The sequence below is a fragment of the Castor canadensis genome, chromosome 3 (genome assembly GCF_047511655.1).
Source record: "Castor canadensis chromosome 3, mCasCan1.hap1v2, whole genome shotgun sequence".
Classification (NCBI taxonomy): Eukaryota; Metazoa; Chordata; class Mammalia; order Rodentia; family Castoridae; genus Castor; species Castor canadensis.
The window spans coordinates 99,099,493-99,124,722 of NC_133388.1; the positions used below are offsets into that span (position 1 = coordinate 99,099,493).

The 25,230-nt window shown below is 34.6% G+C and overlaps 1 pseudogene; it reads right to left on the reverse strand.

Annotated features, from left to right (window-relative positions):
• Positions 1-2,355: 2,355 nt before the first annotated feature.
• LOC141421430 (beta-alanine-activating enzyme pseudogene) lies at positions 2,356-24,440 on the reverse strand (annotated as a pseudogene).
• Between the last annotated feature and the right edge of the window lie 790 nt (positions 24,441-25,230).

Sequence of the window (25,230 nt, forward strand, 5' to 3'; positions counted from 1 at the left end):
TTTAGCACATTTCACGGCAGAAATTTTGAAGTCAGGGATAACTTACTACTATATTCAAGTGCTTAAAGAAAAAAAAACCTCTCAACTTCAAATTCTATCTCTAGCAAATTTATCCTTCAAAATGGAGGAAAAATTAGGACATTCCTGTAAACAGAAAGTGATGGAGTTTTTTTTTATCCACTATATCTTTCTCACAGGAAATGTCAAAGCAAGTTCAACTGAATGTTTACTTAATGGGAGTGTGAACTATAGGACAAAATAAAGTTCTCTCATAAATGTAAATACATAAGCAATTAAAAACATAGCATTATTGTAATTTCATTTCATGACTCTACTTTTTGTTTCTAAACTATTTAAAAGACAAATTCATAAAAATAGCTAATAATCTAGGTTATCAAGTATACAATGAATAATTCTGATATGTCACATCAGTAGCAAGAAGGGAGTCTCTGAGCTGCAGAGCAACACAGATTCTGCATGCTACTGAATTGTTGGCATAAATTGAAATTAGATTGTTAAAATAATCACTATGGTGACCACAAAGAAAGTGCTTAGAGAGTATACAAAAAGGAAGTGAGAAGGTAATTAAAATGTTTCACTACAAAAGGTTTAACTAAGCAAAATTGAAGGCAGTAATGGTTGCATTAAGGTACAAAAACAGCTTAAGGCCTATAGAAACAAATAGCAAACCTGTGTCAGTAAGTCCCTTCCTATCAGTAATGGTTTTAGACAGAAATGATTCAAGCTCTCCAATAAAAAGGAGATTGACAGAATGAATAAGTAAAAATGTGACTGTGTTATGGCTAAAAGAGAGCTCATGTTAGAACTAAAGGCATAATATTGTTAAATGTGAAAGGATGGGAAAAGGTCTCCAAGCAATATTTTTCATACAGAACTAGGAAAGCTATGCTAAAATACAAAAGAAGCTTACAAGAGAAAAATGAAGACAAACTGCATTAGTTAAACAGTTCAACACAGTAAAGGAGATGTAATTATGAACATTCAAAGAACTAGTAACTGACCTTCAAAATACATGAAACAAACATTAGCAGAATTAAGGAGAGATATGCAGAGCTCTACAGTCAGACTTGACAATTATAACACCCCAGATTCAATAATGGATAGAACAGCCAGATGCCCACGAAGTAAGGAATTGAAGGCACAGAAACAAAATAAGTCAGTCAGCTCACAGGCACATACACAGCCCTAGTACAATATGTACTCTTTTTTTTTAACCAAAATATAATCTTTAATGTCAAACTACTCTCATGCTTTATAATTGGTAAAATATCTTCAAATATCTCACAAATACACTTATCAGGACTGTCTTTGATTATTTTTGGTGTTCACCCAATAAATCCAGACAATAAATATAATTATTTCTGCATCCAATAATGAGCATTGATTCCCAGATCACAGGAGAAGAGAAAACTTCTCCAGGAAGTTCATATACACATTTCAGATGTCCACTCTGAGAGTCCAAGACCCAGGGTTTTCTGTCAGTAAATGCTGTTGCCAGCAATACGTCACTGCTATGAGCATGGTGAAGAAAAAGCAAACAGCATTGTATATACCCTTGAAGTCATTTCAAATTTCCACTGGAGGTGACCATTCACATTACAATAGTAGATAAAAGAATCATGGGAACTGAAAAATATTTCATGCTCTGATGCTGATGACACGGTGATGCAAAGATTGGTCCACTGGTAGAAAACTGCCAAACCTGTCCCAAGTGAGTAAAGCAGAGTAAATTCCCATCTACACAGCCAACACAAACATACTGTTGGCAACACCATGGGGAAGAGAAGAGTGGTTTTCCACAGGAATGCTTCTAAACTATGTTCCCTGTAGCAGGATTAACAGCCAGTAAAAATCCTCCCAGTGTAGCACAATATAGATGATGTGGAATCAGGTTCAAAAAAGGAGATGAAAAGACAGTTCCTTCACATTTTAACATCCAAGCACACTTCTTTTTATAAATATCTAAAGCATACACATCATGGTCATGAGATCCAATGAAAACAAGTCCTGTAGTTGGATCCATGGTTGGTGAGCTTTTGACAGCATCTTCAGTGGTAAAGACCCAGTATTTTTTTCCACTGTTACTTTTCAGATCATTAACCAATCCATCATAACAGCCCACTCAATAAAGTTCCCACACTTTGATAAACATGCTGAGGGTCCAATTCAATCTCCCAAAAATCCCATTTCACTTTCCCAGAATAAAGGTCAATTGCCTTCATTCTATGAGAATGGGAACCAATGTACACAGTGATAGATCACTTATGGACAGCTGGTATTACAACCAAAGGGGAAGCATCTACACATTTGCCTGTGACTTCCACCTTACATGAAATTCCATCTTCTCAGCCTCTATCACAGGTTTTTACTCTTCAGAAACTTTTGCAACACAGGGCACATCTTTTGACTTCCCAATAAGAGCTGGAGAATTTAAGCTATTCAACTTTTGAATATTAGTCTGTGAAACTAAATCAGAAGAATAGGCTGCAAGGCAATGTTCTAACTTAGTTCAAAACCTATTAGTAATCAGAGACAAAATCTGACTCCCTCTGCTCAGTGCAATAAAAGCAGTTGTCTCACTGTCATAATTTAAAGGCAAGCTAGACTTCTGATGTGAAGATTTTCCAGTTGCTTCTTCTTGACTCATGTTGCTGAGTTTCCTTTTTGTGGCATACCTCTTGCTGAATGTCAGGGCTTCATCCACAAACACTGTTTGAAGAATGTGATTATAAATCTCTACAATGGAACTGCTGAGAATAATTTCCAGAAGCCCAGGTACTGATGTACCAACAAGACTTTCAATCTCATTGAGGAGCTGTACAGACTTGAAGGAATCTCCACCACTATTTGAGAAAAGTGACTCATCAGGAAACTTCAAGTATCTTCTGAAAGACTCAGAATAGACTTCCACAAACACTATAATTTTTCCCAAAGATCTTCTTTTCCATGGAGTTTAATCTCAACCTTTGAGTTTGGGTAGTTTAAGTAAATCTTGTTTAACTCAGAAACATCAATTTTGCTATGAGATGTAAATGGTAGAGCATCAATCAAAACTAGTTCATCTGGGATGGCATTATTTGGAAGATGTTTCTGCAGTTCTTTAAAGATGCACTCCTTTACTAAGCCATCTTTGGACACTATTAAGAGAACTAATTTTTCCTGATTATACCATGTAACTGCACAAGATTCCACTTGCTGAAGTTCTTCAGCAACCTGTTGCACAAGTTGAATGTTAAGACATTTGCCATGACATTTAATCTGACTGTCCTTTTGTCCCAAGAAAAATATCTCTCCATCTTTCACAGTCACAAAGTCTCCTGTGGCTCTCATTGTGCCAAGAGGTACTGTCATTTCATCATCAAGAAAACACACTCTGTTCTTCCTACCTAAAAATACTTGGCTTCTGCCTTCTTGAATTGTGAGACCATTTGTATCTCTTACTTCAACTAGTGTTCCAAGTAGTGGAAATCTCAGTGGTACAGGCATATCACATTTTAAAGTAGAATTAAAACTTTACTCTGGAATCCTGTAAAAGGTGGTCCAACTTGACACCTCTATGATGCCATAAATATTAAATATTTGTGTCTTATTGCCTTCTCCTTTCCAGCTTTTGAAAATAGTCAATGATGAAAATGGCTCCCCACCAAGAGCTAACACTCAAAGAGAAGTACTGGCTGATAAAACAGTTGACTTGATAAGCTGAGATACAAATCTTCTAAGCAATGTTGGTGTTGCCTGTAAAACTGTCACTCTGTGATGAGATAAGAGAACACCAGCTAATTTTGATGGGAGAAACTTGACAGAAGTTGGTGGAATAAGCAGAGAAGGACCACTTGATAGAGCAAGGAATATTTCCACAACAGAATGATCAAAGGTCAGAGGTGAAACCAGAAACAAAACATCTTCTTGTGTGATGTCAAAAAGTACCCAAAAATGTTGGATATTTGGTAGCCCACCCCTCCTCTGTCCCCCCCACCCCCTAGATACCCAGCAGAAACTATTTTGCCCTTATCTCTAATTTTGTTGAAGAGAGAGTATAAGCAATAACAGGAAGGAACAAGGCCTTTTGCTAGTTGAGATAAGGACAGCTATACATCCACCCTCACTCTTACACTAATAACATTCTATGACATCAACATTACCCTAATACTAAAGCTAAGACAGCAAAAGAAAAGCATTAAAGACCAATATTCATTGTGACTAGAGTTGTAAAAATTCTTAGGACAATAATAAAAATTGAATTCAACATCAGATTAAGAAGATAAATCACATGACTAATCAGTGTGTTTGCAAGATGGTTCACAGATTATCATTAATCATTAATATGATCATGATTATGCTAATGTGATGACATATATTATGTCATAATAACAACAAAGGGAGAAAAAAATCACGGGATCATCTCAATTGATGAGCAGAAGGTATTTGACAAGGCACCTTTCATGTGAAAAGCACTCAACAAAGTGTGAATAAAAGAGAATATCTTCAGCATGATAAAGTCCATTTGTGAAAAACTCATTGCCAACATCATACTGACTCATGGAAAGACTGCACGGTTTTCCCCTAAGATACTTGCTTTTACCACTTATCCAACATTTTTCTAGAATTTCTAGCCAAAGCTATTAAATAACAAAAAGTTCATCAGAATTTGAAAGAAGTAACATCATTTCTTTTGGTAGATGATAGGACCCTATATGTAGAAAATGACAAAGAATCCACAAGAAAGCTACTGGAGTTAATGCACAACCTCAGCAAAGTTGCAGGATATAATATCAACTCTCAAAACTCCATTGTATTTCTGTGCACCAACAATGACTAATTCATAAAGGATTAAGGAAACAATTCCTAGTATAAAAGACATCTAAATCAGAAAGCAGGAAGAAACATTATCTCTTTTTGTGATGATATAATCCTGTACATAAACAAACCCAAAAAGCACCCAAAAACCTGTTAGAATGAATAACTGAACTTATTACAGTTGCAGGATACAAAACCAGCATAAAAAATTCAATAGTATTTTGATCTTTTATTAACTGACACATATGAAGTATTAAATGCTCAGATAAAAACCTAGCAGAAAAAAGAAATTAAGACAACAGGATTATATGCAATAGTGTCAAAAGAAAATAAACTCCTTAGGAACAAGTTAATTCAGGGATATGAAAGCTCTACCTGTTGAAAACTAAAAACACTAATTACAGATTGAATAAGAAATAAAAAATGGAAAATATCTCATACTTATGGACCAGAAGAGCTAATATTAAAATGTCATTACCCTAAAGTCATACAGAGATTCAGTGTAAAACAGGAGCATTGTTCACAGGAACAGAAAAAATAATCCTAAAACTCATGTGAAAACATGATCTCCTGAATAACCAAAAGAATCTTGAGTAAAAAGAATAAAGCTATAGACATCTTATTTCCTGCCTTAAAATCACATCACAAGGCTGTAGAACTCAGTTCAATGTGGTGCTGATGGGAAGACAGACATACACCAATCGATAGAACCGAGAGTCCAGAAACACATCAAAACATCTGTGGATAGGTAACTATGTTATAAAAGACATGAGGACATGATGGGGAAAGGGCAGTGAGCATCTTTTACAAAATGGTTCTGGGAAAATTGGATTTCCACATGCAAAAATGGGAATTGAACCCTTATATGAACCACACCAAAAAATCAACCCATAAAGGACCTAAATGTATGAACAAAAACTGGAAATTGCACCAGAAACTCAATCCACAAAAGCAAAACAATTAAATATCCTTCATTGTAGAGGTGTTTTGCCTCCTTAGTTATGTTTATTCCTAGGCATTTACTTATTTTGAGGTGATTGTGAATAGAATTGTTTTTCTAAATTCTTTCTCAGCTATTCATTATTGATATACAGAAAAGCTATTGATTTTGTGTGTTGCTTTTATAGCCTCCTATTTTGTTGAAAATGTTGCTTAGATATAGGAGTTTTTTAGTGCAATCCTTAGGGTCTTTTAAGTATAGGATCATATCATCTACAAATAGGGATAATTCTGTTTCTTCCTTTCTTATTTCTATCCCTTTCATTTCTTTCTCTTTCTCTGTTGATATGGCTAGGAATCCAAGAACTATATTGAATAAGAGAGAAGAGAATGAACACCATTGCCTTCTCCCTTATTTTAGAAGATATGGTTTCCGTTTTTCCCAATTTAATATGATGTTGGCTATTGGTTTATCATATATAATATATAACCTCACTATGATAGATGTTGAGGTACATTCCCTCTATTCCAACATGAATGTAAAACAGGGACTGTTTGGAGGTGGTGTCCAGTGGGACAGGAGAGTACAAAAGTTCAGGGTGATGGGGAAGGATGTGTGAATATGTAGAAATGCTGTCTACTCATGTACAAAAATAGGATAATAAAACTTGTTAAAAATTATTTTTAAAAGAGGGAAGGATACAATAGTAATATAGAGGATGAAGTACACATACACCAGTATGAAAATGTCATAGTGAAACCTCAGTATAAAATAAATATACATTAATAATTTTTTTTGAAAAAATAAGAATAAATAAACATATGTAACCACATCAAACCAAAATCTTCTTCTCAGTCAAGGAAACTATCAACAAAATGAAATGGCAGGCTACAGGCTGGGAAAAATATTTGCCAACTATATATCTGATAAGGAGTTAACATATACAATACATAAGCAATTCAAACAACTCCAGAGCAGGCTTGTGAATAACCCAGTTTTCAGAATGGAAAATCTTGCACCCATCAAACAAGAGAGGAATACACCCTTTTTTGTTGGTGTTTTTTATTATGTGAATGTCTAATTTTCATTCCCCCATTTGTTGAGAAGAAGGTTAATTAGACATTAGATGACCTTTCAATAATAATTTTTGGAAGTAAAATTACATTACAGAAATCTCTATATTTTAATGTATATATTTGGTGATGCAAGGCACATTCAAATCCCAATAAAGCCATCACCACAATCATTGTGACAAATACATTGATCACCTCTAAATTTTTCTTGTGTCCTTCTTGATGACAAGAAAACATCCTCCTGACACATTCAAAGTATGTATTGTTTAATTTAGGCACTATGTTACACAGTTGGTCCCCAGAATCATATTGGTTTGAGGCATTTGAATTCCAAATATTGAATTTCTCTTTTTATGGAGGTGTTATAGTCAGTTCCAGATACTGAATTCCCTAAATAAGTGGAACCTAAGTTCATGGATATGGAAAGAAAGATTTATTCATGGAAGTCATTAGGTATGATAGTTGTGGGTGCATTCACTCAATCTTCTCTGTCATCATAATAGAAATTGTAGCAAATGTTAATAATCATTTCAGAGAAACTTATGGGCTTAGTCTGCTATAATATATGTATACAGGCCAAAAGTAATGATGTTAAGGACACTGCTAATGAACAAGCATTCATAATGTTCCCAGCCAGTATTGCCAGCAGAAGCTTGGTGGACTCTAATCATAAATACATATCCAGAAAGTGTGCATTTCAGTAAAAGAAAACTGCTTCTCCCTCTAGGATACAAATGAGCAATTTGTGTAAATTGATGTTGGCTGATGACTTCCATTCTACTTTGCATGTAAGAATTTCAATAAATTTTCATTATCTCAGTATAATTATCAATAGTTTATCTTTTCCTTCTAAAAATGTTCTGATTAAGTGACAAATTTTATTTCCAACTTCCATACAAGGGATCCAACTTTGGTTTATTCTTTGGGCAATTTTAAACAGTGTGTTACTCACATCACCCTTGTCCCCAAGAAGTCAATATGTTTCAGCCTTTTCAGAATCTGCTATGGCATCATTCATGAGGATAATTTAACACTCTAGGGATAAGTCCTGATAAATCTTCAATTCCATTTCTATGCCCACAGTCAATCCATCTCCTAAATGCTTATCTTACATAGGAGATTTATTCTGGATCAAGTGCTGTAATAATTTGAATTACTTTTCTGTTGTGTGTCATGGACAATTGCCTTCATTATTCAACAATATTTGAATTCTCAGTATGTTTGTCCTATGTCTAGGAGGATAACCACCCAGACTTCCATCATTTGAGGTATTGGTCATCGAATGCTCAGGGAGCAAACATTTTATTATCAAGGTTTTTACAGAGACAGTGTTCACTACAGTTATTTAAAGAAGGGAATTACTTTATACATTTGTGCTCACAAAGACCTTGGACTTGCACGACAAGGTTCTAGTTTGGGAAGAAAAATCTCCCAAATTCACTCATCAGGATAACCACTCTCTATGGCACTAGTGCATTTCGGATGTAAGAAGTCCACTATTGGAATTGTTGAATACAAGATCAAACCATGATAGTTGAAATTCAAGAATCAGAGATCAGAATCAGAAAGCGTCCCCATGCTGCAAACATACATTTCTCTCCACCACTAGTGAAGCTTGTGGTCAGTACTGAAAATTTGAGTCAGCTACTCCCATCTTCACACCCAGAAATGAGAACCTGGACCTTGGAGTCCTCCTGCAAGAAGAAAAAGCAAAGTAAAACAGCAAGAAAATGAACCAAAAAGCCCATCTTTGCAAACCTCTCCACAACTACAAATGCAAAACAAGGCAGACAATGGAATCTTTGTGTTTTCTATGTTCTATTTTCACAGAATGCATGTGAATGTTGAAACTTAATTTTTATCTGGCACCTTTGCTGCCCAAAATTATGGGATTGTGTATCTTTGCTTTTCATATTCTTCAAGAGGAATACATTGTACATGAGAGAGAAAGAGAGAATGGATCCTTAATGCTAAGAGACAGTCTTCACCCACATGTGCCAACCAGAAGCACACACTTTATGTCACCTTGTGCTTTGTCTGTGAACTTCTTGATGTTGTTGCCCACAAATTAAACAAAATTCATATAATATAGAAAGACTCAATAGATATTTCTTTAATTGAACTGGCAGATTAGGTGGAAATACTTACAAATATACAGCCATAATGTACAGTAGTAAAAATGATGTTTTTCTGCAAAGAAAATCGTGAATGGGGTGAGGCAGCTTTTAAACTATGCCCTACATTGGAGAGATGAAGTCAGGACTGCCTTGCCAAGAGGAACTGTTGTTCACTGAGTGGATATAACAATGTTATATAAACACTCAATTGTTTTTACATGCCTGAATAATTTCCATGTGGAAAAAGATTTTATAGATTAAGCAGAAGTCGCTAAAAATTGAAGCATGACAGGAGGATACATTTTAGGAAACAGTCTTTCAACTTAATCTGAGAAACAGATTTGAAACTTCTAAAACCTTCAAGTGAGATTGCCTGGTGCTATGTGTGCTCTCTCCTGGATGGTGAGTACAAGGTGAGGGCAGAATGGATGGGGTCCTCATTCTGCTGACTCCAGGAGACTAACTGCAAGAAATTCTCCAAGCACATTCCTTCAAAATTGTTTTCTTGGCATGCTCCTACATTTATTTGGAAAAAAAATGACTCCAAGGTCAAATACCTAAATACCACCCATATTTAATACAGAATTCTTGGAAATTTGAGCACACTGATGAAAATCATAAATATTCAAAAGGATAGATGAGTATAAGGAGTGCTTCCAGAACCCAACTCTTTGTTAGTATTTTGTCTCTGTGAATATCCCGGTTTGTGGTGTCCAGTGCCTCAGTAATGCTAGGCAAGTGCTCTACCACTGAGACCCTACCTTTGGTATTTTGAGATAGGATCTAGCCTTGAACTCTGGATCCTCACATTTCTAATTCCAAGTGTTGGGATCACAGGCCTGTGCCACTACACCTGGTTTAGTGTTTGTTTTTATTGCTGGCCACAGTTAAAATAATAAATAAACATCTTCAGGAAAAAAATATTTAGCTTTCAGGAAAAGAAAAATCAATGAGAAAATTTTCTCCTATGATCTATACAGCATTTCAAATGGACAAGATGAAAAATTGAAAGAGAGAGAAGAAGAGGAAAAATAATATCCAAAGTGTAAGAAACCAAAGAGGAAAAGAAGAAGAATGAAGATGAAAAGTAAAAGAAGGGGAGAAAAAGGGAGAGTGGATAGTTAGATTCTACCACAGACTTGGCCTCTAGTATGAGTAATAATTTTTCCCCTTGAACATTTTTATATTTTTATTGTAGAATATAGGACATATTCCAGAAAAAGGAGGGCACAGCCTGGGAGTGTAAACTTTCAAGTCTACCTTAGGTTTTTAAGCCTATTTCAGTGTTTGTTGAAAACTCTTTGGGATGATGGGTGCAGTTGAATCAATGCTACTCTCTGATTATTTGTCTTTTCTTCTCCTGTGGTTTGATACTTCCCATCCTCTCATGGTTTCATTTGCTTTCATCTTCTGTGTGCAGAATTTCCTGTAGAATCTTCTGTAGTTGTGACTTGGTGGTCATATATTGTTATGGTTCCTGTTTATAAAAGAAGATTTTTATTGTTCCATCAATTTTGAATGACAGTTTTTCTGGGTAGAGTATCTTAGGGCTGAAATAATTTTCATTCAGTGCCCAAAATACCCCATTCAATGCCCTTCTTGCTTTTCAGGTTTCCAATGGGAAATCTCCTGTTATTTTGATAGATGTAACTTTATACTTTCTTTGTTTATTTTTTTTTTTTCTGTTTTACAGCCTTAAACATTCTTTCTCTTTTCTCTGTGCTTTTTGTTTTAATGATAACATGTCGTGGGGAAATTCTATTTTGGTTAAGTCTGTTTGGTGTTCTGGAGGATTCCTGTATCTGATGGGCAAAACTTTCTTGAAATTTGGGAATTTTCTGTTACTATTTTATTGAATATGTTGTGTATCCCTATGACTTGCACCTCTTCTCCTTCTTCAAAGCCTATGATTCTCACTTACGGTCTTTTGATGAAGCCACTGAGCTCTTGCATATTCTGTTCAGAGCTCTTGAGTTGTTTGACTAAGATTTCTTCTATTTTTTCTTTGTTTTTTATTTTACTTAGGAGCTCTCAGATTCTGTCTTCCACTTGTTCTAGTTTATTGGAGTGGCCTTCCACTGTGTTTTTTTGTTTGACAAATGGGACATTTTATTCTCAAGATTTGTTTGACTTTTTCTGAAGTTTTCCATATCTTGTTCTACTCATCTTTTATGTTTTGTGCTGTTATCTTTAATTCGTAAATCTCTTTTTTATGATGTCCTTTATTTTAGTTTGCTGCTTGCTGAAGTCCTCTCTAAGTTAATTTTATTTGTTTCTGTATCTTCTCCTATTCTTTATTTTTGGTATCTTGAAACCTCTTGAAAGCATCTTGTACATTCTGGTTAACCATATCTAGTATCTTCTCCATGGATTTCTAAGTGATATCTTCCAGGATTTCTTCTTTGAGAGTTTTTAATGTAGGTGTCACTCTTAGTGACATTTATCATTGTTTTGTGGAGGTTAGGAAATGGGTATCCATTTTTTTCATTTCCCCCTGAATCTTGTATTGAATTACTTTTTTTGAGGAGACTGGTTTCCATTCCTTCTTCTTCTTCCCATCAACCCACTTGGTGCTGTGCAACTATGTTTTTGGTAGTCTAGTTGGTGGTTTTGATTGCCTGATTTCTTTCCCTGATTTAATTTCTGTGTGGTGACTGACTTGGTTGTTAACTAGGTTGATGTGTTTTTTCTGTCTCTTACCTACAAGTGTAATTTAGAATAACAAATTCACAGGTTCAATGCCAGACCAGTTTTTTACATATTATGTAGAATATTTCTTGATGATAATATCTGTAAACAGTGGAAGTTGGGAGGGGCAATTGTTATTAGTCTAGTTACTGATTTTGGGGTATTGGTGGAAGGTGGCACTAAAAGGGGTGGGTGGGTAGAGGAAGAGGTATTCAGTTGCTCAGTTTTGTGGGCCTTTTGTGTGTTTGGGTGTATTTCTGTTGTTGTAGTGGAGGGTACTTGCGTTAAGTATTGCAGGTGGATGGGGTTGTGTATAGTTGGTATAGTTGGCTAGTCAGTGGGTGGTGAGTATGTAGGAGAGAGTCATAGTGTGATGACAGGTTGGGGAAGGATAGGAGGGGGAGGTGGATATGGGGGAAAGAGTGAATGAGAAGGGGCAGAAAGAGTAGATGGGAGGGAAAACAGTGGATTATAGTACAGGAGGAGGGAAAGTAAAGAGGGTAAGAACAAGAATAAGGGAATAGTGATGGTGAAGTTAATAATGCAATAATAATAATAATAATAATAATAAAGAAACACAATAAAAAACAACAGGTTCAAGAACCACAGAAAATTTAGTCTTTTGGTAAAAGTGCTGGAGTTATTCCTTAGGTGTCCAAACCTGGTATTGGTGCACAAGTAGAAGCTCTGATGTGTTCTCACCAGAAGACTGTGTTGTGAGTAGTATTTGGTCCTTCTGTCCACAAGATTAGTTGGAATTGTGAGGTGAGGTAAGACTTCAAGCTCTTGCAGGCTGGTCAGAGCTGTTGTTTTCATCAGATACTTGCTGTGTTGCTCTTCAGTTGCAGCTCTGTTTGGTTAGCTCCTTCTGCAGCAAGGCTGGGCAATTCAGTTTTGAATGCTGCCCTCTGTCCAGAAATCAGGTCTAGGATACACCACCTGCCCTGCTTGGGAGGTTGGCCTGTCACCCCAACCCACTGTCAGTCTTTGTGCTTTTCCCAATCTCTGCTGAGTGCTTGTGGCTCCTCTGGGAGGTTGGCTTCTCACCCCACCCCTGCTCTCAAACTTTGTGGTTCTATTAGCAATAATTCACTGAGAGTTTGAAGCTGAGAGCTTGGCTTTTGGCCCCACTGTCATTCTCTGGGGTAGGGGATTCTCTGCTATTGGTGTTTGAATACAGTGAGCTTTTTATGCTTTTTCAGTTTTGTTGGAGCGGCGGGGAGATGTTCAGTCTTCTCAGGGGCTATGCTGGATTGTTTTCCTCGATGGTGGGTAAGGGAGTCATGTGTTGAGTAATGCTCACCAGTTCATTCTGAAGTTTCACACAAGCAGCATTGGAGCCAGCTGGCAGGGAGAAATGGCTCCACATTTTTTCAGTTCAGTGCAGCATAGGGAGCCTTTCCATGGGCTAGTTTCAGGATGTTGCACAGTTTGATTGTGATTGATGCTCTATCTTTTTTTTGTTGGGAGAAAAAAAGGAAGAGAGAAAAATAAGAAAAGAAAAGAGAAATGTCTGGGGTACTTTAATTCCCAGGACAAGACACACCTTGTTGGCTGTGCCTCATGGGATTTTCATGGCTGTTAGGTGCAATTAAAATCTGAATTAAGGGTCAGTCTTTTTATTTGCACGTAGTGTGATGGCAGTTATTATTTTGGTTAAGGGAAATCAGAATTACCCAAGTGTAGCTCCAACATCTCAAGGAGGTTTCTGGTGTCATGGAGCATAGGATTTCTGATTCCCTACTCTAGCAGTCATTTTAGATCTCTCTGACACCCACCCTTGGACAAAACTTTATAAAGAGTTTTCAACCAGAAATTTCAAAGTATTCCTTATCTTCAAGATGCTGGAATCTTGAATATGTAGTTATTTAAAGAGAAAACTATGCTGGTTCTTCTCCCACCCACTTGCCAAGGAGACTTCCCTTAATTGGTAATACATCCTTTTCTTGGCTCAATATCCACAAAACAACAGTGGAGCTTAAACTCCATGGTAAATTACTCCTCATTACCAGAGTTCAATTTTCTGTCTACACAGAGAAATGGACAGTCTAACCAACAATACACCTAATTACTGCTTTCCTATGCACAGCAAAATGTAGCTGCAGCAGGACCACATTTATATTGATTGTCAAATTCCTTTAAATAAGTCAAAAGTAAATGTTAAGAGGTTTTACAATTAAGCATGTCTTAGCTAACTTTAAGAGATAAAAATCAGGACTGGAGGTGTGCCTCAAGAAATAGAGCACTGGCTTTGCAAGCATAAGGCTCTGAGTTCAAACCCCAGTCCTACTAAAAAAAAAAAAGAGATAAAAATCAATCTAATATGTGTTCTGTTGTCATTTATTTAAAAGGCTTAAATATTTGGCTAATTATTATTCTCCTTGATGTTGGCCATCCTAGAGGATATGATATAGCACCTAATTGTAATTTTGACTTGCATTTCCCTAGTTATTAATGATGTTAAGTATAATTTCATACAATTATCAGCCATTTACTTTCTTTTCACTTTTTAAATTTATTATTAACTTATTTTTGTGTTTTGCCACAGGGTCTCACTATGTAGCCCAGGCTGGCCTCAAACTTATCATCATCCAACCTCTGTCTTCCAAGTTACTGGAAATACAGGCATGCAACACCATTGGCAAAAATCTTTCTTGAAGAAAGATCTGTTTAATTTCTTTACCATTGTTTCATTTTTATTGTCTTGTCATTTAGTTTTAAGAAATCCTGATATATTTTTCTATATAGAAATCCTTCACCAGATATAGGATTTGTAAGCATTTCTCACCTCATTTTTGACTTTGAAGCACAAAAATACTTAATTTTGATGAACGCCAAAATGTCTATTTTTTCTTTTCTTTCTCCTGCATTTGGTGTTCTACTTAAGAAGCTTTTACCAAATCTATCAAGAAAATGTAATCTTTTGTTTTTTTTAAGAATTAAGTCTTAAATTTATTTTCAGATGTTTTTACATATAGTGTAAGGTAAGGAAACAGTTTTGTTCATTAAAATGTTTGTATCCAATTGTCCCAGCAATATTTGTTGAAAAACTATTCCTACCCCCAACAAATACTCTTCACATTCTTGCATTTGGAATCTCCAATCTAACCCAGTGAAATATAAGTCTATCCTTCTGTCAATGTCTTAATTATTGTTGTTCCACCATAAGATGTGAAATTGATATACCAAAGATAGAACTGTAAAATAGGTACAGTATGTATGGCGTATTGTGAGGGAGGAGCAAAGGAGATTAAGGTGAAGAAATATGGTTGACAGACTTCATATACTTATATGAAATAAAAGAAACTTCCTGCAATTGCTTTAAGTGGGACAGGTAAAGAGTTAAGGGGGAGAGACAGGAGGGGATGATCTACTCAATGTATAATATAATCCTATTTCTAATGGTCACAATGAATCCACCCTTTACAATGAATATATCATAAGGAAAAATTTTAAAACAAGTAAATGTTGGACTAGAATTAAAAATTAGCCATAGGTAACTAAGGAGTCTTAGACTGAAGAGAGCCTTTCAAGCACTAATGTAATGGCTTCTCAAACATTAAAGTTTCAAATGCATAATCACTGTCCCTGATTTCTCAAAAAAGTGAGGGAAAATTGTATTTTGTCCTATATTGTTTTTTTCTTTAGATTTAAGAAATTGTATTAGCTTATTTCATTAACATGTAGTAACTGTATTTATTAATGAGATTTACTGTGATATTTTCATACTTGCATCATTATGCATTGACCATAACCATCCATCCTCCTCCCACCCCTGCTCCCTAGCACTTATCCCAGTCCCTGGTAATCACTACTCAGGATTGCTTTGATTACTCAAAATTATTGAGTAACCATATTGCATAATTTGCAATTCCATTTGAGAGGTTTTTTTTCAGTACTGGGGCTTGAACTCAGCATCTAAGCCTTGAGTCACTCCACTAACACATTTCATGCTAAGTATTTTCAAGATAGGGTCTCACAAACTATTTATCCAGGCTGGCTTTGAACCATGATCCTCCTGATTTCTTCCACAAGTAATTAGGATTACAGTCATGAGTCATAGTTGCCTGGCTTTCTTAAAGTTTTAAAAAATATTTTCTATTTCTATAAATAGTCAACTAAAATTCTGACAAGGATTACATCAAATCTGAATGTCAATTTAAGAAGTACTGGGGTTGCTGGAGTGACTCAAGTGATAAGAGCACTTGCCTAGAAAGCATGAGGCCCCTCCGTTCAAAACCCAATGCCACAACCAAAAAAAAAAAAAAAAAAGAAAGAACGAATGATATCTTCATACCATGCATTCTTCTGATCCATGAGCATGGGATGGTTTTCACTTATGTACAGTTTTAATGTTCTTCAATAGTGATTTATAGTTTTGAGTGTGAAGGTTTGTATCTTCTGGGTTAAATTTATTTTTAAGTTTTTTTTTTTCAAACTGCTATAAGTGAAACTACAATTTGAGTTTTATTTTAAATTTGATTATTGCAATATACAGATAAACAACTGGTATTTACATTGATCTTATATTGCCTTACAACACTTTTTTTTTCTTTGTAATCGTATTTTTCTGGACACTGTCTGATGCCATGTTATCTGCAAATATAGTTTTATTCCTTTCCAATGCAAGAAACTACCGCTTTTCCTTGTCCAATGCTCTGGATAAAAACGGCAACAAAATGCTGAATAGATTTGGCTAGAGTAAACATCTTTGTCTTTGTTTTGAACTTGAAGGAAAACATCCAGTATTTTGGTATTAAGTATATTTCATAGGTAACATCTAGCAAATTGGAGATGTTTCTTTCCTGCTATTCTGTTGCATGTTTTTATTTCGAAATGGTGTTAAATATTGTCAAATCATTTTTCTGTACTTACAGAGATCATTTTGGTTCTGTTTTTTTTTCTACTGATGTGTATATGACCTTGACTGATTTTTACACACCAAAATAACCTTGCACTCCTTTGATAAATGGCACTTGGTCATTGTGAATGTTTCTGAATTGAATTTGATAGTGCTCTATTATGGATTTTTCCATCTACATTCATAAAAGTTACTGCTGTGTATTATCCTTTTCTTTTCTTGATTTTTTCTTTTGTGATGCTGAGGATTAAACCCAGGGCCTCACTCATGCTAGGCAATCACTGTAAAGTAATACAAAATGTTTGGAGGCAGCTTTAAACCAAATTTACCGGAAGGATCAATTTCTCTCTAAGCCCAGCCATGGCAGAATCCTATAGCTTTTGGTATGCTTTTGTATATTATGTCTTCATTTTCATTTATCTCAAAAATATTTTGTAATTTCTTTTATGATTTTTTCTTTGATTCATTGGTTGTTTAAAGAAAAGGCTTAACTTATACATATTTAATTGACTTTCTCTATTTCTTTCTGCCATTTACTTGTTGAAGTTTATATTTTGGCTGAGAATATGATTTATTCTGGAGTATGTTCCTTGTGCACAAGAAGAATATTTATTGTGAGATTATTTTATGAATTGTTTTATAGTTGGCTATTGTATTTAGTTGGATTATAGTATACAAGTATTCTATTTTTATTAATTATCTCCATTGTCATTTAATAAGTTATTAAAAGAGAGATATTGAACTCTCCAACCATTATTGTTTCTGTATTTCTCTTTTAATTTCTGTCAGTTTTTGCTTCCTGTGTTTTGGTGTGATGTTATTAGGAACATATATCATCACAATTGTTATTGTTTTTTGATGGATTGCCACTTTCTTAGTTGACACAGTACAGAGCAGGACAAAATAAATACATTCTTGAGGTGTGCTGTTGTGTACTTACACAACTCTGAATAAACCTTCAGTACTAACACCACAGTTTATAGCTTTTGGTATACTTTTCACCCTCCTAGAAGAGGAACTCTGAAAATAAGACTGTTTGTCTTCTTTATTTGTCTACTAAGTGCCTTAGATCATGACATTTTAGATTAAGGTTAATGCTGAATGAATGAATGTTTGGATTTTGAAGATGCCAATTGTAATGCAAAGGGGGAATGTGAAGACACAGGGCAACTGTAATTCAGTCTTCAGGAGTTTACCATGTGCCAGGAACACATTGACTTTCATCTTCCAACAGTTATTTCACTAGCAGGTTGGTATAAACTCAGAACTACTCAGGTTACCGGTTTTTAATGACTTCTCTGTCATTGCTCGCATGAGGAAATCCCTGAACCTTGCAGAACTCGATGTCTTCATTAATGAATGTGTTTCTTGTGTCCCAAGGTGCTTTTGTAAAATAAAAGAGGAAGTAATAATAAATACCACAGGATGCGTAAGCGGAAAATGGGAGGTGTATTAAAAGACAGGATTAAATAGACCTTTGTCTTTGCAACTTACAAGATCCAAGGCATTGATCTATTTACCTTTGTGTTTATTTTTCCCATCTGTAAAATAGGACAGTAATGGCAAACTTTAAAGATTGTTTTCTGGAGAGTATGTAATGCATTTTTCTCAGTACCTGACTTATAGAAGGAAACACTTAAATGGGAGCTACAGTCATTATGGAAATGTGATAAATATATGATATTTCTTAGAGAAATTCTTGGGCAGTGAAGCCACATTTTTGTCACAAAGAGAAAACTTCAGCAAAGGATTAATTAACAAAAAGTCAAATAAAATATCATTCTTATAAAAAGCAAAAGGCCAGAATTAGCAATATGTCCTTTTACTTAAATAAAAATGCTAGGCACATAAGTACAGGAAAATGTTACAAATAGAGAATATTAGATAATTTTTAGATTGGTGCCAATGGCTTATACCTATAATTCTAGATACTTGGAAGCTGAGATTAAGATTGTGGTTCCAGGTCAGCCTGGGCAAATAGTTAAAAAAACCTCAAACTCAACTATATTCAAAGACATATTAGCAATTCTGACAAAAGTCTAAATAGAGGAGTTCTTTTATCAAATAGGCACAGAAAAACTTACAAATTGTCATGATTTCTTTGGACAGTCCAGATCGGTGTTGTGAAGATGAAGTAACTAGCTTTTAGCTGATCCAGTAGCATGAAAATATTAAGGATGTTTATGCCCCTGGAGGCTTCTGCACAATGGTTTCAGAGTAGTTTCTTCTTCCTCCACATTGACCCCCAAGTTCTTAGAGGAGAAACTGGACTGACTTTTTGCAGAACAAAAAAGTGAAGAAAGATGGCCTGTATAGCTGGTATGACACAGATTTAAAAAGAGAAATAATCAGTCTCTTCCCAAGAAACTCATAAGAAGAATTATGTGATTTACAAGAACCAAGGCAACTGAAATTATTTTAGATTAGACTGCACATTATCAGGAAGATTGCTGCCATTTCAAAATTCAGATGTCATCAAAAGGTGGTGACAGGGGCACAGAGTCAGACACTGACTACCTGGTGTGCATCCCTGCAGATATTGTTAGTGAGAACAAAAGAACTTAAGCACTAGGAGCCTAGGGCTCTTCTGTCTAGTAGTTTAATAATAATGCATGCTTCACAAAGTTGTTGTAGACATTTAATACATGGAAAGTGCACAGACTAGCTCACAACACATCATAAGTGCTATATAATTGTCCAATAAAATCAATAAAGGAAGTACATATGGTTTTATTGAACAAAGACTATACTTTCAAAATATATGCAACACAGTTGTAAGTTGAATAACTTTTAAACAACACATTAACTTAACCACTATCAATTGAATATCATTAATCATATCAACACTAATCCTGTTAATCATCAATATATTTGTGAACACTTTTAAAGAGGATACGTGGACTCTGTCTGCAGGGAATTTAGAATCAGGGGTTGACCGTACCACCGTTCAAGTGTCACAATTAAAACTGTAAAGCTGCACATAACTAATAAAACATGATTTCTAAAGGTCATTCTATAATTGTTTTTTAGTCAAAGAGGTAAAGAATTTGTATTCTTTTGTTTATAATAAAAATAAAAATATTTTTATTTAAGAAGAAATGTGCTTTTTATTATATACTTCAGTACTTTACCTGCTCTTTGTCACTTAATGTATTTCTTTCCTATAGGAATTATGTCTGCCAATATGAAAAAGAGACCATATGTATATACACATACATATATATAAATATTATATATATATAAACATGTTTACACAGCATATATACACATATATGGATATATATGTGACATAACTAAATATGGCTACAGAATATATGACTTATATATGATATATAGACATATTTTCATGTGCCAATATGAAAAAAATCTATACTTTGAAAGGTATTTTTTACCTGAGAAATATTTGTCATACCTGGCTTAAACGCCAGTGAAATTCCAGCATGCATGCACATGTGTGGTTGCTGTCATGTGTGAAGAACTGTCAAATGTCATTGCTCCCTGAGCTATGACAGGAGACACATATTTAGTAAGACTGTCACATTTGGGTTCACACATCTAAGGATGTGTGTGTGAAATGCAGCCCTCTTTTCCAATGCTGCAGTACATAGCCATTTTTTTCTTTCATTTATTATTATCATAATGGGGGTAATATGTGACACTTACAAATTTCCTTACCATATATCAAAGTTGAATTCATCCTCTTTCTCATTCTCCTTTATCCCCCTCTTCTGTATCCCTGCAATCGTTGCAGCAGATCTCATTTTTCCATTTACATACATGTGTACCCAATACTTGCACATTATTCAACCTCTTACACTCTCTCTGCAAATCCTCACCACTCTCACTGCTGCCAACTCCCCAGGCAGAACTTTTCTGCAAAACAAAGACCAAAGAACATGTAGATGCCTGAGGAGACTCCAGACTTCATGGTCAGCTGTTTCTCCTATGCACACAGGTGGCATAAAAACTCAAGCAGAATTTAAATCACATTTACTGGCAGATACACACACACAAACACTCAGAGTCATAAGTGACAATTGATCCCAGCAGTAAGGAAAGAGGACTTAAAACAATAAAAAGTCACAGTTATGAGCAGTTATGAGTCAGACACTGACTCAGTGAACACTTGGGTGTATATCAATCACTAACACAACCATATTTTTTTCTACTACACATAAAGACATTAAGATTCTGAGGGCTTAAAAACTCCATAAAATGCATTCGTAAGCAAGTAGTCTAGTGGTAAACTCTGGTCTTGTGGAAACCATGGCCTGATCTGAAAGATTCTGAACTCCTCAGCATAAAGGGGACTATAAATGTACAGGAGGTGTCTGCTCCCACCATGGTCTTTAATTTTTCATGTGCTTTGTGAAGCTTGACCTATATTTGCAATATCTTAAGTGTAAGTTATAGTCATATTTTCTCATGCCTATTCTAAAATACTGCACATTTTTGAGTCAATATAAAACACATATAAATCACATTACCAAGTGCAGAGATATTAGGATGAAATTCACAGGACTCAGACTTAAAAGATCATGAGAAATAGGAAGGAAAAGGAAGGTTAAATAAGAAACAATTGTATTCATGACAGAAACAACAAATCAGAAGTTCTTTTTATGAAACATATGATTTTGCAAGAGATATATCAGTAGAAAATGCTCTAAAACACATATTATAGAAGATATTTAAATGCCCAATCTCTAACTAAGCCTGACAAAATTGTTATTTTGCATTTGTAGCAAAATAGACTTCACCTTCCTTGGGTAGTGATAGGAAGAAATGAAAGCAGTGTTTTCTATTTGTTTTCATTTGGAATGGTCTTTGAATGAAACTGAAAATTCAGCTTTCCATCTTTTCTCTCTGAATCTTCATTTTTCCCAGTGCCTTTTACCAAATTATACTTCAATATCTACCTTTCCTAAGATGCCACTTTTGAGTTGTGAGAACAACTGAAGGCTTACAGAGAGTGAGAGAGGTAACAAGATGATATTATGAAAAACTCCATGCCAATAACTGACAAACGAGATGCAATGACAAAACCATTATTTGACAAAACTGAGAGAAACATGAAATGTGAAATGTGAATATCCCTACTTCCAACCATATTGAAAGCCCTTTCTCACATAGAGCAGTAGGCCTGAGTGTCCATACAGTGATTCTAAACTCTCAGAAGTAGAATTTATCTTTCAGTATTCTTTCAGTAATAGTTAAAAGCAAATATATTTGAAATCTTCTTTTGATGTCAACATGTTCATGGAAAGGAAAGAAAAGGAAAATTTACAAATCAATCTCTCTTATAGTGCAAATCTACAAAATCATTAGTAGGTAATATAAAAAAATCAATAAAACTCAGCACAGAAAAAGGGTGAATATATCACATTCATATGATAAAATTTAATGCCCAATTATAATGAAAAAATATTAAAATCTAGGAATACAGATGATTATTTTGAATTCATGAAGACTACAACAAGATGAGACAGGATTCTATACTTTTACATTGAAATATAAGATTTCTTTATTGCACAGAAATAATTTTCAGATTCACCTCTCACTGTATGTTGCCTTGAGCTTCATATAGAACAACTTATGTTGTTATATACTGTATTTTTAAAAAAATGTTTCATATTTCCCTATAATAGTTGTACAGAAGAGATATACTGTGACATTTTACATATGTGTTTACAGTATATATTAATTAGATTCACCCCCTCCATCATTCTCCCTCTTCCCACCTCTATCCTTCTTAGAATTATTTCAACAGACTTCATTGTTCTTCTTTCATAAATGATATAAAGTACATCACTCATATTCACCCTTCTTCACCCTCTCTGTTTACCTTCTCACTTCTTATGACACCCATCCCCTCACAACTCCAAGTCTACCTTCCTGACCTTCATTTCTGTAAAGAGGCTCTGCCATGGTATTTCATACATGTACATTTCATTCTTAAATCAGATCAAGCATCTATTACTTTATTTTTTTCTATTGCCCTTCTCCACATTATTCGATAGTATACAGTGCATTATATTATACTGTCTTCATACACAGATGCATTGTGTTTGAATAATATTCACTCTATCATTTTCTTCCTATCCTTTCTCCCTGTAGTACCATCAGACAGACCCAGACCCACTAATACAGTCACATCTTCTCTGTATATATAAGATTATATATGTGTTTATGTGTATACTTATCTTATAGGTCTAGCTTCCAAATATAAGGGAAAACATGTGACCTTTGTCCTTCTGAGCCTAGATTACTTCACTTAACATGATGACCTCCAATTCCATCCATTTACCTACAAATAACATAATTTATTTCTTTTTTATGGCTAAAGATTTGCTAAAGATTTTTTATGGCTAAAGATTTGCTAAAGATTTGCTACTTTGCTGAATGTGTTTATAAAATATAAGTGTTTTTAGTGGAGTTTTTAGGGTCTTTCAGGTAAAAGATCATATTGTCTGCAAGTCAGGCTAATTTGACTTCTTCTTTCCCTGTTTGAATCCCTTTGATTTATTTTTCCTGTCTTATCACTCTAGCTAAGTTCTGGTACCACACTGAATAATAGTGATGAATGTAGACAACCTTGCCTCATTCCTGATTTAAGAGGAAATGGCTTCAGTTTTTCCACAGTTAGTATTTTATTGACTATATGTTTGTCATAGATAGCCTTTATAATGTAGAGGAATGAGCCTTGGATTCTTAGTCCCTTCAGAGCTTTCCTTCATGAAAGCAAGTGGCCAATGGCTTTTTCTGCTTCAGGTGAGATGACGATTTAGTTTCTGTCTTTGATCCTGTATGTGTTGTATTACATTTATTGATTTATAAATCTGTACATCCTTCCATCCCTGTAGTGAAACCTACTTAATCATAGTGTATAATCTTTTTTACGTGTTGTTGGATTCTGCTATCAAGTATTTTATTTAGGATTTTTGCATCTATGTTCATCAGGGATATTGGCCTATAGCTTTTCTTTTCTTTTCTTCTATGCATCTTTACCTGGTTTTGGTAGACAGGGTAATATTGACTTTGTAGAATGAGTTTAGTAGTATTCCTTCCTTTTGTATTTTATGGAGTGGTTTGAGAAGCATTGGTGTGAGTTTTTCTTTAAAGGGTGGTAGAATTCAGTAGTGAATCCATCAGGACCTGGGCTTTCTTTTTGGAGTTTCTTTATAACTGCCCTAATCTCATTACTTGTTACAGATTTGTTTAGGTTTTTAATGTCCTTTTGGTTCAGTTTTATTGGGTCATGTGTGTCAAAAAGTGCACCTATTCCTTTTTCATTTCCCAGCTTCCTGGAATAAAGGTTTTCAAATATTCCTGAAAGAACTTCTGAATTTAATTGAGGGTCTGTTTTCATATCCCCTCTTCTGTGTCTGATTTTCTTAATTTGGGTCTTCTCCTTTCTTCTTCTAGTTGCTTTGGCTAAAAATTTGTTAATTTTTTTTTATTTTTCCAAAGAAACAACTTCTTTTTTCATTGTATTGTTCTTTGGGTCTCTGATTCATTGATTTTTGCCCAAATTTTTATAATTTATCTCTTTGTAGTACATTTGGGATTAGCTTGTTCTTGTTTTTCTTACAGTCTGAAGTGGATTATCAGATCATTTCAGATCTCTCTAATTTTCTAGTGTGACTGTTCATGGGTGTAAACTGCCTTCTTAAGACAGCCTTTACTGTGCCTCATGGATTCTGGTAAATTGTATCCTAATTTTTATTTGAATCTAGGAATTTCTTCATTTCTTCAATGATCTATTGACTATTCAAAAGAATGTTCAATTTCTTTGAGTTTGAATGATTTATTGTATTTCTTGGTATTGATTTCTAAATTTAATTCACTGTGGTTTGTTATGATTCAAGTTATTATTTTAAGTTTTTTGTGTTTGTTAAAATTTACCTTATGACATAAGATGTGATGTATTTTGGAGACGGTACCATGGCCTGCTGAGAAAAATATGTCATCTATTGCAATAAGATGGACTACTCTACAAATGTTTGTTAAATTCATTTTGTCCACAGTATTGTTTAGATATAGGATAACTTTATTAATTTTTTCTGGATTTTCTGTCTGTAGATGATAGTGGTGTATTGAGCTCTCTCATTATTAATGTATCTGGACCTATCTGTTTCTTCATGATCAGAAGTGTTTCTATTATGAGCTTAGAGGCTCTGATGTTCAATGCATATACATTTAGAATTATATCTATGTTCTGGAATGTTCTCATTATTATAAGTAGTGACCTTATATATTTCTTCTAACTGCTCTTGGCATATGCATAAAAGCTTTTTATTTGAAATGAAAATAGCTAGTACTGTTTGCTTTTGATCTCCACATGCCTCGTATAACTTTTTCCAAACTTTTGTGTTTAGTTTATGTGTGTGTTTGTGGGATGTGTTTCTTGTAGAAAAAAAAAATCTTGGATCTTCTTTTAATACAGTCAGACAATCTGTTTCTTTTGGTTGGAGAGTTAAATCTGTTTATATTTATGTTTATGATTGAGAGGTATTTACTGATTATTGTGTTTCTATTCAATTTTTTTTTCAGTTTGAGTCTCATGTTTATTGTTCTTTACTTTTGTCACTGTTCATCTTCAGGTTGCACTGGTTTACCAAGTTCATCATGCTTGCCACCTGCCTAACTCTCCTTGGTTCATCAATTTACCATTTGAGTTTTATTGTTTCCTGACCTCTCATTTTTGTGACTGTTTTTCCTCTCTTTTGTGTGTTA